At 49.5% G+C, this 13,449-nt stretch overlaps 2 pseudogenes; both read left to right on the top strand.

Moving 5' to 3' along the window:
- Positions 1-1,154: 1,154 nt before the first annotated feature.
- LOC146725157 (uncharacterized) lies at positions 1,155-2,033 on the top strand (annotated as a pseudogene).
- A 7,414-nt stretch (positions 2,034-9,447) lies between these two features.
- On the top strand, positions 9,448-10,244 carry LOC146725156 (uncharacterized; annotated as a pseudogene).
- Positions 10,245-13,449: the final 3,205 nt, after the last annotated feature.

Raw genomic sequence — 13,449 nt, 5'->3', positions numbered from 1 at the left:
CTTTTGTGCGGGCAGCACGGCACGCGGCCGATGGGTCACGGGCCAACAAATCCTGGCCGTCAAAGTTTAGAAGATATAGAGTGATCTGGGCGAAGTAGTGGGCTACTGGTGGGGGGGGGAGTTGGAGGCCAGCAACAGCAATGGAAAGTGTTGAATAAGGTATATGTGGGGTGGGCGGAGGGGACGGAAGGGAAACAAAAGGATTGGAGGGTGCCATAATTCTCTGGCAGGTTGCACGTCCATCCAGCTATGGACTGAAAACATCAGAATGTGCGCGAGAAGCTGGCCGGAGGAACTTTGCGACGTATTTAAAGGAAACCTGAAGAAGACTAGTACTGGTAGAGATGGTTAACTAGGCAATGTTCGAGAAATGACATGGGTAGGGACGAATAGTCCCAGCAGGGCAGGATGAAGAGATGGGGACAAAAGGAAAAACCAGCAGGGCGTGGGATGCAGGTTCGGGAGATGGGGACGCCTACCTCCCCACGCGAGTCCCATTAGAGTAACGAGCGGCCTGAAATAGTAAGAAGCTCAGGGCCGACAAAAGCCTTGGGGGTGGGGGCGGAAGTGGAGGGCGCTTAGAGCAAGATGCAAGATTCTGAACACCGAGAGGCGATAGGGCTATGCTGGGTGGTAGGGGGTAGGAAGGGAGAAGAGGGGGGTGGTTACTAACGAGGGGGTGGGAAAGGGTGAAATGGACACTACAGGTTCATGAACCGTAGATGGGTAGGCAGGGCGACAGGGGGGGCTATAACAAACATAACAGTATTTAAAAACTAAACACAGTAAAGTCCTGCCGCCTCCCTGACAAGTAAGCCGCCTGACATCTTGTGTAATTCCCGGTAAGAAGGAATGCACCAGGTTGCTCAATAGAAAAGGGTGATCGATTAGATGGGGGGGCTAGTTGGAGGAAGTAATGGGAGGATTGAGGGGTAAAGGGAAAGTAGTCGGGAAGAAATGGCCACCAGACGATTAAGTTCGGAGGGAACCGGTGAAAGAGAGCGAAGGGGGGGGGAGAGAAGCAACATAGAAGAATAGGGAACTTAAAAGATGGCGCGGAGCAGTTCTATATTAGATACATCATTAACTGGTCGGAGGTGAAGGCGGGGTAATCGTGATTCCCCTAGTCCGTGCCATTTCTGAGCTAGCGTTGAATGGCGGCCGAAGAGGACGACCACGACGGCTCTCGCCGCCACGTAAGCCTCGCAGGCAAGGAATATCCGCGGGAGGCCCAAGGCATGGTGGGACCGAGTCCTCGGATCCCGGGAACCCGGCTCGATAACGCCGACCGTCACCTTTCCATGCCCCGTCACGTCCAGCAGACCCGCTTCTCGACCGCCCGACACGCCCCGCTCCTCAGAGCCAAGCCTTATTCCGAAGTTACGGATCCCATTTGCCGCTTTCCCTACCTACCTTATTCTATTCCGACTAGAGGGCGCTTTACCTTTGAGACCTGCTTCGAATTGGGTACGAACCGGGTGTTTGCCACCCCCCCCCCCCCGCGACCCTCCACGGTGCGCCGCTCCTGGAATTTTCAAAGGTCCGAGGGGAAATCCGGACACCGCCGCAACGCGGTGCTCGTCGCGTTCCAAACCCTATCTCCCTGCTAAAGTTTCCAGGGAACTCGAACGCTTCTACGAAAAAAAAACTCTTCCCGGATCTCCCGAACGGCGTCTCCAGGTCATTTTGGGTACCCCCCAACGAACACTCTTCCGATGGCCCGTAATTGATGCGGTTCCGCTGGCATGTTCCGAAACATAGTCGAACTCGGATTCCCTTTCGCCCGACTGGCGGTGTTGTCTTCGTGATAATATTTATTATTATTGTCTCGACACTCGAGTATATTGGTACGCCGTCATTGACATAGGATTTTTTCCTAGGGCTTAAGGATCGCGACGGAACTCGGTGCACTCACAAAAAATACAACGTGCGTGTTCACACGAAACCAGCGACAGGCGAGAGGTAAACATCATCTGAGCCTCACTCGTCCACTTCCATTACCTTTGCCATGGCCTCGCTGGCAGTATTGCTAATACCACCAGATCTGTCACCGCAGCGGCTCCAGGCAGGCTCTCATCCCAGACCCACTCACCCTTCTTTGCTGGTCTTCCACGATCGCCTTCTGACCCTCTCTATCTCGTCAGGTGGCTTTGTGCGGACGCTAGAGAAAACAACGCGCGCCCCGGTTTGCGCCCCCTTCCGCTGACTCAGAGTATAGGGCTAGACCTCTTCAGCGCCATCCATTTTTTTTTTTTTTCATTTTCAAGGGGCTAGTTTGCTCGTCAGTTGAGTTGTTTACACACTCCTTAGCTATTCCGACTTCCTGGGCCACCGTCCTGCTGTCTTAGAGCACCAACAGCCTTTCATGGGTGTCCCATGAGCGTCGGTTGGGGCGCCTTAACCTCTGCGTTGGGTTCAGCCCCAGCGCCAGTTCTGCTTCCCAAAAATTGCCACTTGGCGACCTCCTGATCCGAATATGCCTCGTGGGCCTCATAATTCAGAAAGCCGATTCTCACCCATTTAAAGTTTGAGAATAGGTGATGTCGTTTCGGAATATTATAACCATGTCGGCCCAGCACTTTAGATAGAGTTCTCCGACCGGAGGTGTGGCGAAGAAGAATGGCCTCTCTGCTGGGGTGTCTTTTATCGCGAACTCGTTAAATCCTTTTCTGTATCGCCCGTTTGTAAGCGAGCTGTCCTGTTTATCACTAGAAATCCATACTTTTGTTGCCAACATGTACGACATAACTTACTAAAATCCTCATACGACATGTCGGTATTCACGTGATCGTTGTACACGTGCTTCAAATTGGTGGCGTCCCTGTTTAAACAGGATTAGCAGGTTCGCGTTGTCGCGTATAAGATGTTTCGGTATTCTCGCGTATGTCTGACAGAGATAGAAGCAGTCGATGTTCGAGTGGCGCCCCATTGAGAAGTACTCTCTTATCGTATCTTTCTTGTCGCATGCCACGTCATCAAAGACAAAAATTGAATTTGGATATGCCTCGCTCGGTGGAATGACGTCACTGTTATTGGAGAATGTAAAGTAGCCGATTTCGTCAATCGGCGTCAATAAATCTTCCAAATAGCGATATTTCGGCTGTTGCAGCGATTTAGAGTGCACGTACACGTTCTCGAAACGCACACCGTGCGGACTTTCCAGCAGGCTTATCAACACGTTGGTTTTACCGCAGTTTGAGGGGCCGCAAACGATCGCGCGTATAGTTGTCGGTAGCATCGTACCGTGTTTGCGCACACCTTCGTTTACGCTGCAGCGTACTCTGTCGTCGTAATTCATCACTCGTATCGTCAGAGGTTGTCGCACGAATTTCATTTTCTCACTCCCGATTTGACCTCCAACGTCGGCCTATTTATAGCTGCGCGGACTCGCGCTTTGCTCAGTAATGTCTAGAGATTGCAGCGGACCCCTCCGTGGCCGCCATCTTGTCGTGGTGGGGGGCTCACCCCTCGCAGGGGAATAACCTTGCAAGGGGTGCCAAGAGCGGTCTGTACCTCCTGCGGAGGTACTCTAGGCCTGGTGGGGCCATAGGGCTTCGGCCCACCACCCTTGGAAGGCCACCACGTAAAAAAACCAAAGAAAGAAAACATGATGACCAGGAAAAAAAGGAAACATGTACTGGCCCAGGGGCCTCGGATGCCCCAGGGCCCGGCGGGGAGGAGGGTATTGTCCCGGCCTCCGCCCCGTCGTCAACAGACGACGGGCAGGAGGTGAAAGAAGGGGGGCCTGCGATTCCGATTGAGACGGAAGTCGCAGGTTCCGAAGGCGGAGGGTCCGGTAAGGATGCCACCGGACTTTGATTGTGAGGGGGAGATGACTCCGTGGTGGAACGGGCCTATGTCCAGGACGCCCACCGCGGAGTTGTGCTTCGGGGCTGTCAGGGGACTTGACGCAGTCAAGGAAGACACTGACAACCTCTTGAAGCTTGCAGGCCTATTTATGGAGGATAGGCCGGAGGCGATGGATTTCGTCGAGACCGTCGTCAAAAAGACGCAGACCTGGGCGGAAGACGTCGTCCGGGTTATTGCCGTCCTGGCACAAAAAGAACGTGCTTGGTTGGGGAGGGACATCGTCAGAAGTGCGGGCGTGGCCCCCGATCCCGGAAAGAAACTCCGGGACCGGGGGATGCAGACGGAGGCGGCCCCACACCCCGGAAAGAAGTTCCGGGATGGGGGGACGCAGACAGAAGTAGTCGAGGTGTCGAGGGCCGTGGCTCCTGTGCCGGTGGGGCTGGAGGCCAGACTAGAGGAGATATCCTCGAAGCTGGCGGCCAGCTCGGACCGGCTGGGGCTGGTGGAGAGGCGCCTCGGCGAGATTATGGGAGGGGAGGGGGTCCAGGGGACCCTGAGAGGGAGAAAGGAGGAAAGTGCCGCCGCTGGGGAATGGGTGAAGGTGGTTAGGAGGGGGAATGGGGATAGAGGGGAAGAAATAAAGAGAGAGAAGAGGGGGAGGGGGAGAGAGGTGAAAAAGAGAAGGACCACCACCACCACAGGCATCACCAGCACCGCTAGTAGTGGTGAGGAGGGTGCCCCCAGCGACGGAGAGGGAGGAGGAAAAAGAGGGAGGGTGTTGGCGTCGGTGGGGCGACCGACGCTAACATCATGGGGGTAGCGAGGTGCTACCGGTGTCTGTGTGCCGGCCACACATGGCACCGGTGCACTTCGCTGGTGGACAGGGGTAGCCGCTGTTATAACTGCGGCTCCCCTGGCCACAAGGCGGCAGGGTGCATGGCTGGCCCGAGGTGTCCACTCTGCGTGGACTTCCTCCGGCCGGCCAGGTGCCGGCATAGGCTTGGGGAGCGGGGGTGTCTTATGACACCCCCTGCGGGGCCTAAGGGTGGGGGTCTCCCTCCCTCTTCCCCGTTGTCGGTGGTCGTGACTAAGGTCGCGGCTACGTGCGGTGGCGGGGATCGGGGGAGGGGTACCCATAAAACCCGGCGTCGTCAAGCGCCGGGTGAGGGTGTCGGGGGAGACATGGGAGCGCCTAGGCGCTCCCTCCCTCTCCCTTGCACTCTCCGAGAGAGGAAGGGGCCTCCCTGGCTGTGTGCGGACTCTAACCCCCTTAGGGGAAGGAGGGATGCCGCAGCTGGGGGGATCTAGAGAGGAGGGGCCACGTATCCCCTGCGGGAGGACTTGTCCTTCCGTATGGGTGCCTGGCCCTCTCTCACAGACGGAGACGTGACGCGCGGGGCCCTCTCACCGGAAGCCTTAGAGCACCGGTGGGAGGGCAACGACGTCCACGGAAGGGGGTTCTCTCCTTCTGAGAGGAGCCTCCTGATGAGGGTCCCCTCAGTGAACCGCTAAACCGGACCACTCTCTTGGGGGTCCGGGGGTTGCGACACTGGGGGGGCGAGGGGCGATGGCTCGAGTGGGAGTTCTCGAGCCATGGCTCCGCCCCTCAAACTCTTTAAGAGGGCGCGGCGTGGGGTCGATGTCGCCCTGCGCCGCAACCGCGAAGAACCCGTACAATGACGGGGGGGAGAGTGTCGCCTTCCGCGGCATCCTCCTAAGGAGGGATAAGGCGGGGGGGCGGCTAGACGGCATGGGATTCCAGCATCCTGGCCGTCCCCTGTATAACACCCGCGAAGGACATCCTCTGGGGTTTTAGTGCGGTAGGTCCTGTCCCGGCTCGCCGATCCCGACTCTCCGGCCCGCTACGGCGGACCGGCCAGGCGGGGCAGGGAGTCTCACATAACCCCCGCCTCTACCCGGAGGCGGATGGTACCATGAGGTTTCCCCCAGAGTTACAAAAAAAAAGAGATTGCAGCAGATGTTAACGAAAATAGGCACAGGTCTATTAAATCGTGCGATAAACGCACTTCCGGTCGAGCTTCATATTCCCGGCTATCAATTTTGCGGCCCGGGAACTCGTTTGGAAAAGCGTTTGGCTAGAGGTGATCAAGGCGTTAACTCATTGGACGCGGCGTGTCGTGAACACGATATAGCGTACTCTCGGAGCAGCGAACTTACCGAGAGACCCGCGGCGGATAAGGTACTCGCCGAGAAAGCGAAAACTCGCATCGTCGCGAAAGACTCGAGTCTCGGTGAGAGAGCCGCGGCCGCAGTTGTCTGGGCAGCGATGAAAGCCAAGACGAAGCTCGGCATGGGCTTGAAGAAGAGGACGAAAAAGAGGACGAAGAAGAGGAGGGTACCTTCGGCAGCGAAACGAGGCGGATTTTTGCCGATTTTATTAATGCTGGGCGCGCTCGGATCCCTGGTCGGCGGAGCGGCTGGCGTAGCAAAAGCGGTAAACGACAATAAAGCCGCGCAACGTCAGTTGCAAGAGATACTACGCCACAATCGCGCCATGGAAGGCCGCGGACTGTATCTCGCCCCTTACAAATATGGACGAGGAGCGAGGAAAAAACCGTCAAAAAAACGTTAAAAATGCCGTAAGGTGTAACTACAAATGTGCAATTGCTACAACTTGCAAAACGTATGCACATTTCATATTTTAAAGGTGTATTTATGCGCAATAATTTACCGATAAATGGCGCGCGAGAAAATGAAAGCGGTAGCGTTAATCTGGACAGCACAGACGGTCCTGGCACTCATTGGGTGGCATATGCAAAAAGGGAAATTGCGCAATCTATTTCGACAGTTTTGGCAATCTTCGGCCACCCGAGGAATTGGTGCGATATTTAAATGTGCCGAAATTGGAATACAATTACACCTCTTATCAAACGTATGATCAGAGTATCTGTGGACAATTGTGCTTGCAGTTTCACCGAGATTTTTCGCCGCGAATTTAAAGACTGACATTGCGCTATTTAACTCAGTTTTGTCAACATGTCGCTAACACTAACATTGACTGAGAAGAGTAGCGTCCTCGCGGCGACTTACTTTCCGCCCATAGATTTGAGCGACGCGGACTACGAGCTCGGTCTGACGGATTTTGAAACTTATCACACTATATCGAATGTGAATTCCTCGAATAATAAATTTTACTACGGCACAGACGACGCGGAAATTACGATTCCTGAGGGATCGTACGAGCTGCAAGCAATACATGAATTTTTGAAACGAGCACTTTTCCGAAAACATAATGCTGTTAGCGATAAAGGTGTCGACGATGAAAATTACCCAATCGTGCTCCGCGCTAATTACAATACGATGAGAAGCGAGATCAAGTGTGCCTACAGAATAAACTTTAGCATGCCCAACAACATTGGATCGTTGCTGGGATTCTCGAATCGTATACTGCAACCGCGACAATGGCACAAATCGAACATGGCGATTAATATTATCAACGTGAACGTTATCCGCATAGAGTGTAACGTGACCGCGGGTGCATACAGCAACGATAAACTGGTTCACACGATACACGAATTTTCACCGAGGGTACCACTGTCACGTCCGGCCGTATAAATTTTTTCGTTTACTCCAAGTTCCTTAAACGCTATTTGAAAAGCGCGCCAAAGCCGGCCATGACGCTTAACTCCGCCTAGAAACTAAGCGTGGCGCTTCGTAGCGCCTAAGGATCTCCCACCACGGTGAGAGCCCCTACTTCGGAGAGTTCCCCCTCTCCAGGCCGCCGCAGGCCCGAGCCGCCGAAACGAAGGACCTCAGAGCAGTCCCGAATTTCGGCAGTTCTCTGCGCGACACCGAACAGTATAGTCGCACTCCTAAATTCTAACTCTAAGTCCAAATTCTAAATCCTAACTCTAATTCTAAAATTCTAACTCTAGATATAATATTCTAACTCTAAATTCTAAGTCTAAATCTAAATTCTAATTCTAAGTTTTAGTCTCGAATTTTGTACTACTATACGAATAAATCAGTGTATTCATGTGTGAAACTAGTGTTCAGTATTCTTCAAACTTCCACTCCCGTGATAAATACGATAGAGCCTGTGATCAACATATTCAAGATACAATGGCGAATGCCACACGTGTTGTTGAGCGAGATTAAGAAGCTGTCGATGCTGCGCGCTCTGGAAAGCGGACGTTACCTCAGCATGGGTTTCCGCTCGTGGGATCTATACGAATTTCCGCTATTGCAGCGTACGACCAAGCATTCGTGGGCCATTAAGACCGCGACTCAACTGGAGAAGCCGCGATATGTAATTTTTGCCTTGCAGACAGGGCGTAAAAATGTCATGTCCGAGGATACGAGTCGATTCGACGACTGTAAATTAACCAACGTGAAACTCTTTCTGAACTCGGAAAGTTATCCGTACGGACGACATAAATCTGGATTTTGATAGAAACAGATGGTCGATTCTGTATGACACGTATGTGCGTTTCTGCAAAAATTATTACGGATACGAGTATTTCGAGCCGAGCCTCACCATCACACGGTTTTTACAAAACGGTCCGTTTGTGATTATCGATTGTTCTCGACAAAACGAATCGATCAAGAGCGCAACGGTGGATGTGAGATTAGAGTGGATGTGAGTTTGAGTGTAAGGAGAATATACCTAATAATACCACTGCGTACTGCCTCATCATGCACGATCGCGTGATCCAGTACAACCCGTTGACCAACGTTGTGCGCAAAATCACCTAAACATGTTTACACAACTACGCGTGTGAAAGAGGGGGAGGAGGATACATAATCAAGATGATGTGAGATGTCTGAAGGGTATCGTAATACCTCTCGACTGACTCACATCGAAGAGATCATGTCCGCACCAACGTTTGTCGACCTGCAAGGATTTATCCTAAACAAAACGATTTATCGTAAAGAAAGCGGCAATCCTGAGAAGAGGATATATCCTGTCGCACTATTTCTTCGCATGCCCTGTGCCATGCAGCGTGCTTATAAAGTCGGAAAGGCGCCAGGCCTCGTGAATACTCAGCATCATCACAGCTTGCAATGGGAGGATGGAAATGTTCCATACTGCATGGCTCAGCGCTTGATCACGACAGCTATCATTGGTATAAATGAACAAGACGAGGAGGACGAGGAGTCCTCTCTCGTGTATGTAAAAGGACTCGAAAAGCGAGAATGGCTGGCCGAAATAGTGGACGATGCGAGCAGCGGTTTCATCCATTGAGACCTTGATGCCATATATGAAGATGTGCCTGCATTAAATACATTAGATCCCACATACACTCTACGGTGTAATAAACATGTAAAAATTGCGCGTTACAAAATGTATTTAAATTATTCAATGGTGGTCGGCCGCAAAATCCAGGCTTGGATCAAACGATCACCCGTTTTTTTTGAATAAACATATTGTTTACATACTATTCTCTTTGTTATTTCCCTCACCAGTACATTTCTAAGAAATCCCTTCTCCTAATATTTTAAAAATTTCTCACGCAATCGTTTTTCTAAGAATTCCTTTACTCCCACCACTTTTTGTTATTTTCCTCACCAGACATTTCTAAAAAATCCCTTCTCCTAATATTTTAAAAAAGATCGTTACTCGATTATTAGTACTTTTTATACGATCAGTCTCTCGTCGACCGTTCTAACTGACGGTTCACTTTTTAATACCCTCGAGAAAAATATTCTGCACCAAAAAAGCAGCAGCATGAATTACTACATGCCGAGACGTGATGAAACGTGCGAGAGAAAATGCGACGAGTAAGTATAAACTTTTTCTATTTTATATATTTTATATTTATACTTTTATCTTTTTATATTTTTTTACGAGTTATAATTTTTATCTAATTTTTACAGCGTTTCGCTAGAGCTTTGTGCGGTTCGTATACTTGGAAGACGATACGCATTGACGGCTACGGAATTCAAATTCCTCGAAATCGGCATCAGAGTAGATCCGCCGAGTTACGTGGAGATCGCCATAGGAGATCATCGGGAAAACAGCTAATACTATCTCTCGAAACGTGGAAAGGTCTCTACGAGCAACGTCACGCTATTCACAATTATCTGAACAATGACTCTCCCAGCAACGATGTGTATAATTTCATAAGTGTCGGGCCGCTAACAGTACGTTTTCACAAGATAAACGACACCAAGCTCATAAGTCCCGAATCGGCGGACGTGCGCATGATGATGGTCGAATCGACGTTACGTCGTATGTTCGAGCTCGATTCATGCATCGAAATAATGTTCGATCGACTGACCAGGTTCATCGCAACGGTCGATATCAAACATACGCAATTCTTCAATATTGCATCCACTGTAACGAATGCGAGAAAATTGTCGAATGCGATACGCGCTAGCAACGCCTTCGACATGCACCAACTTGTCGATTGCGAGCTGGTGGCTTTAGTTTTTAATATGTAATAAAACTTTATATATAATTATGTATTAAATATAAGACGAATAAATACTTATATGTATATATCATGGTGTACTTTATTTGCGCGCCACCCGTTACATACTTTGCGAGAGATAATTATTGTGTCAAGGACATTGAAGCCTGCTTTCAGCGAGAAAAAATCGATATTATTATCTTACGAGATAAGACGGGCCGCATCCATGCTGCGGCAGAATCGATAATTTTATCTTACGAGGCGCACGCGACATTAAGAGACAGAAGACGCACGCATTCGAGAGAGAAGACGCAGCGCGCGAGAGTAAGAGAGACGCACGCATTCGAGAGAGAAGACGCAGCGCGCGGCGGTATACGCGCTCTCCCGTCGGAGCGAGAGAGAGGTAGCGCGCGGCTCGGGATTCAGCGGCGAGAGCGAGCTGTGGCGAGAGAAAGGCAACGCGCGGCTCAGGATTCAACGGCGAGAGCGATGCTGTGGCGAGAGAGTCGACGGCTCGCGGCGAGAGAGTCGGTGGCTCGCGGCGAGAGAGAGATCCAAGCCTGGATGCGGTGGGAGAGGGATGCTGTGGCGAGAGGAGGAAAAACATTTTTTTATTTTAATAAAATATATATTTTTATTCAATTTTTTTTTTTTTTTTTCATTATTTTTTAAATTATTTTTGGACATTTCTTTTTCATTATTTTTTTAGTACATATTTTTTTTTTAATTTTTTGTACATTATTTTTTTATACATATTTTTTTATTTTTGTACATTAATTTTTTTATACATATTTTTATAATTTTTGTACATTATTTTATTATAATTTTTGTACATTATTTTTTATAAGGATATCGAGGGAGGAAAACAGTTTTAAATTAATAAAATTTTGGTATATTAATAAAATATATATCTTATTCTTAATTATTACATTACCGCCGGCATTGGCATTACCCGAGGTATACCACGTGATGAAGGTTTGCCGGTCGGATTTACACCTCTGTCACGTCCGGCTTCATTACTATGTCCGGGTAGTAAATTTTTTTCCATCTATAAGAAATAATCCTAAAACTATCAAACATCATTTGAAAAGCGCGCCAAAGCCGGCCATGACGCTTAACTCCGCCTAGAAACTAAGCGTGGCGCTTCGTAGCGCCTAAGGGTCTCCCACCACGGTGAGAGCCCCTACTCCGGAGAGTTCCCCCTCTCCAGGCCGCCGCAGGCCCGAGCCGCCGAAACGAAGGACCTCAGAGCAGTCCCGAATTCGTCAGTTCTCTGCGCGACACCGAACAGTACAGTCGCACTTCTAAATTCTAACTCTGAGTCCAAATTCTAACTCTAATTCTAAAATTCTAACTCTAAGTATAATATCCTAACTCTAAAATCTAAATTCTAAGTCTAAGTCTAAATTCTAAGTTCTAGTTTCAAATCCTGTACTACTATACGAATAAATCAGTGTATTGTATTCATGTGTGAAAACTAGTGTTCAGTACTCTTCAAAACTTTCCCACTCCCGTGATAAAATACGATAGCGTTTAAATCTGTCATACGGCATTTGAATTCAGAATAATTTAAACTGTTTTGGAGCGGACCACCGCTCATCACAGTTAGAATTAAACATTCTCAGCATTTGCCAAAATAAGAAATTGATAGTGAGGTCCGCCGCATATCAACCCTCCTTATTTGAGTAATCATTCAGAGGATGCATCAAATTCAATATGCCTAAGACGCGACGCGCGGGAAGGAAGAATCAACTACGAAAACTAAACCGACTCTATCGTGAATCAGCGACCGAGGAATATTCTCAATTTCTCGGAGTGGAGTATCAGGCCGATCCTGAATACGAGGACATTTTCAACATTAAAAATAATAACAACGACGAACTCCTACAGTGGAAGTGCATACCAATAACGTTCCAACCATGACGCCTGCCGCCGCCAAACATCCCAGTGAGTGAACGACCCCTCGCCGCACGCACTACCTCCAAGTACGAGCCGACACGATCAAGAAAGTGCTACTAAAGGTAAGTGAAATTCATGTTAACCTAAGGAATCGCGGCGTGTTAGCAAATTGAGAGACGGTTCTACCAAGTGGAAGAGAACTTTCTAGAAAAATCTCCGACGCATTTTTTCTCTTTTCCATCGTCACTGCGGAAGCTATAAAAAAAAGGGTCAGGCTATAAAACTAGGGTCGTCCACTGCACAACGGTACAACTCTCGAACTTCTAACACGGAAAAACGCAAATAATTCAATCTCTTAAAATCTTCGTGTCGCAAGAAATAACTTGGGTATCCCCGGAAAAATTTCCGTAATACGACGTTTGTCTCGCGCAATAGTTCGAAGTACGTGCAACGCGAATCATACACTCGCGAATAACACGCCGCGACTGCGAACGGGACGTAACAAAATTGGTGACAGCGGTGGGATACGTAATTCCGAGCTGAGCTATGGTTGACACGCGCCGGAAACAAGGAGAAGGAAAGATTCGGTAGAAAAGGAGGGAACGAGGAAAGAGTTTTCCGAAGCAGAGTTTCACTTTGCCGACATTTACCGCCCTCTCGAAAACTCCGGTCTCAAAACCACCCGAGCGAACAAACGCATGACTTTTAATACCAACGGGGAAAGTATGATGTCCCCAAATTCCCCTTTAGAGGTGTAACCCCTCCCCCGGATTAATCTCCAATACCTCTCGAGCCTCCGTATTACGTAAAGTCGGTACGGGTACATCCATTTTGAAACTAAAGCCCCCTTTTTGTCTTTCAGCTTCGCCGTTACCTCGAACTTCTCAATTTTTTTGGACCGATGGGAAAATACCAAACCCATTGGATTATTTTTGGGTAGTTTGCGGACTTCCCACAACCGCCTCACCCCCTGGGGCGGTGACCTATGCAACTTTGCATCGTATCAAGACTATCGCAACCCAATAGCGCCCCGGGCGAGGAAAAGAGGGAAACCCCACGATCATAACTGTAGAATTAAGATAGGTCCACGCCGTAACTCCCTACTTTAAGGGTAACACATTTTTTTCCCTTTTTTCCTCCGCTCGTGAACCTTTGTGGGAAAAACCCCTTCGTCGGGGGATCCCCGGAAAAATTTCCCGAAAATACACGTTTTTTCTCGCGAAATAGTTCGATACTTGCAACCGAATCATACCTCGCGAATACACGCCGCGACGGGAAAACGGGACGTAAAAAACCCCTTAACCCTGCCAAAACCAAAAAACCCCCTTTCGTTAACGAATCAGAAGGGCAAATTTTGGTCAAAAAC

This window comes from Nylanderia fulva, unplaced genomic scaffold, assembly GCF_048542155.1.
Source record: "Nylanderia fulva isolate GAGA-0341 unplaced genomic scaffold, ASM4854215v1 Scaffold102, whole genome shotgun sequence".
Taxonomy (NCBI): domain Eukaryota; kingdom Metazoa; phylum Arthropoda; class Insecta; order Hymenoptera; family Formicidae; genus Nylanderia; species Nylanderia fulva.
The sequence above is the reverse complement of the archived record's forward strand: the minus strand, read 5'-3'. Positions and strand labels throughout refer to the sequence as shown.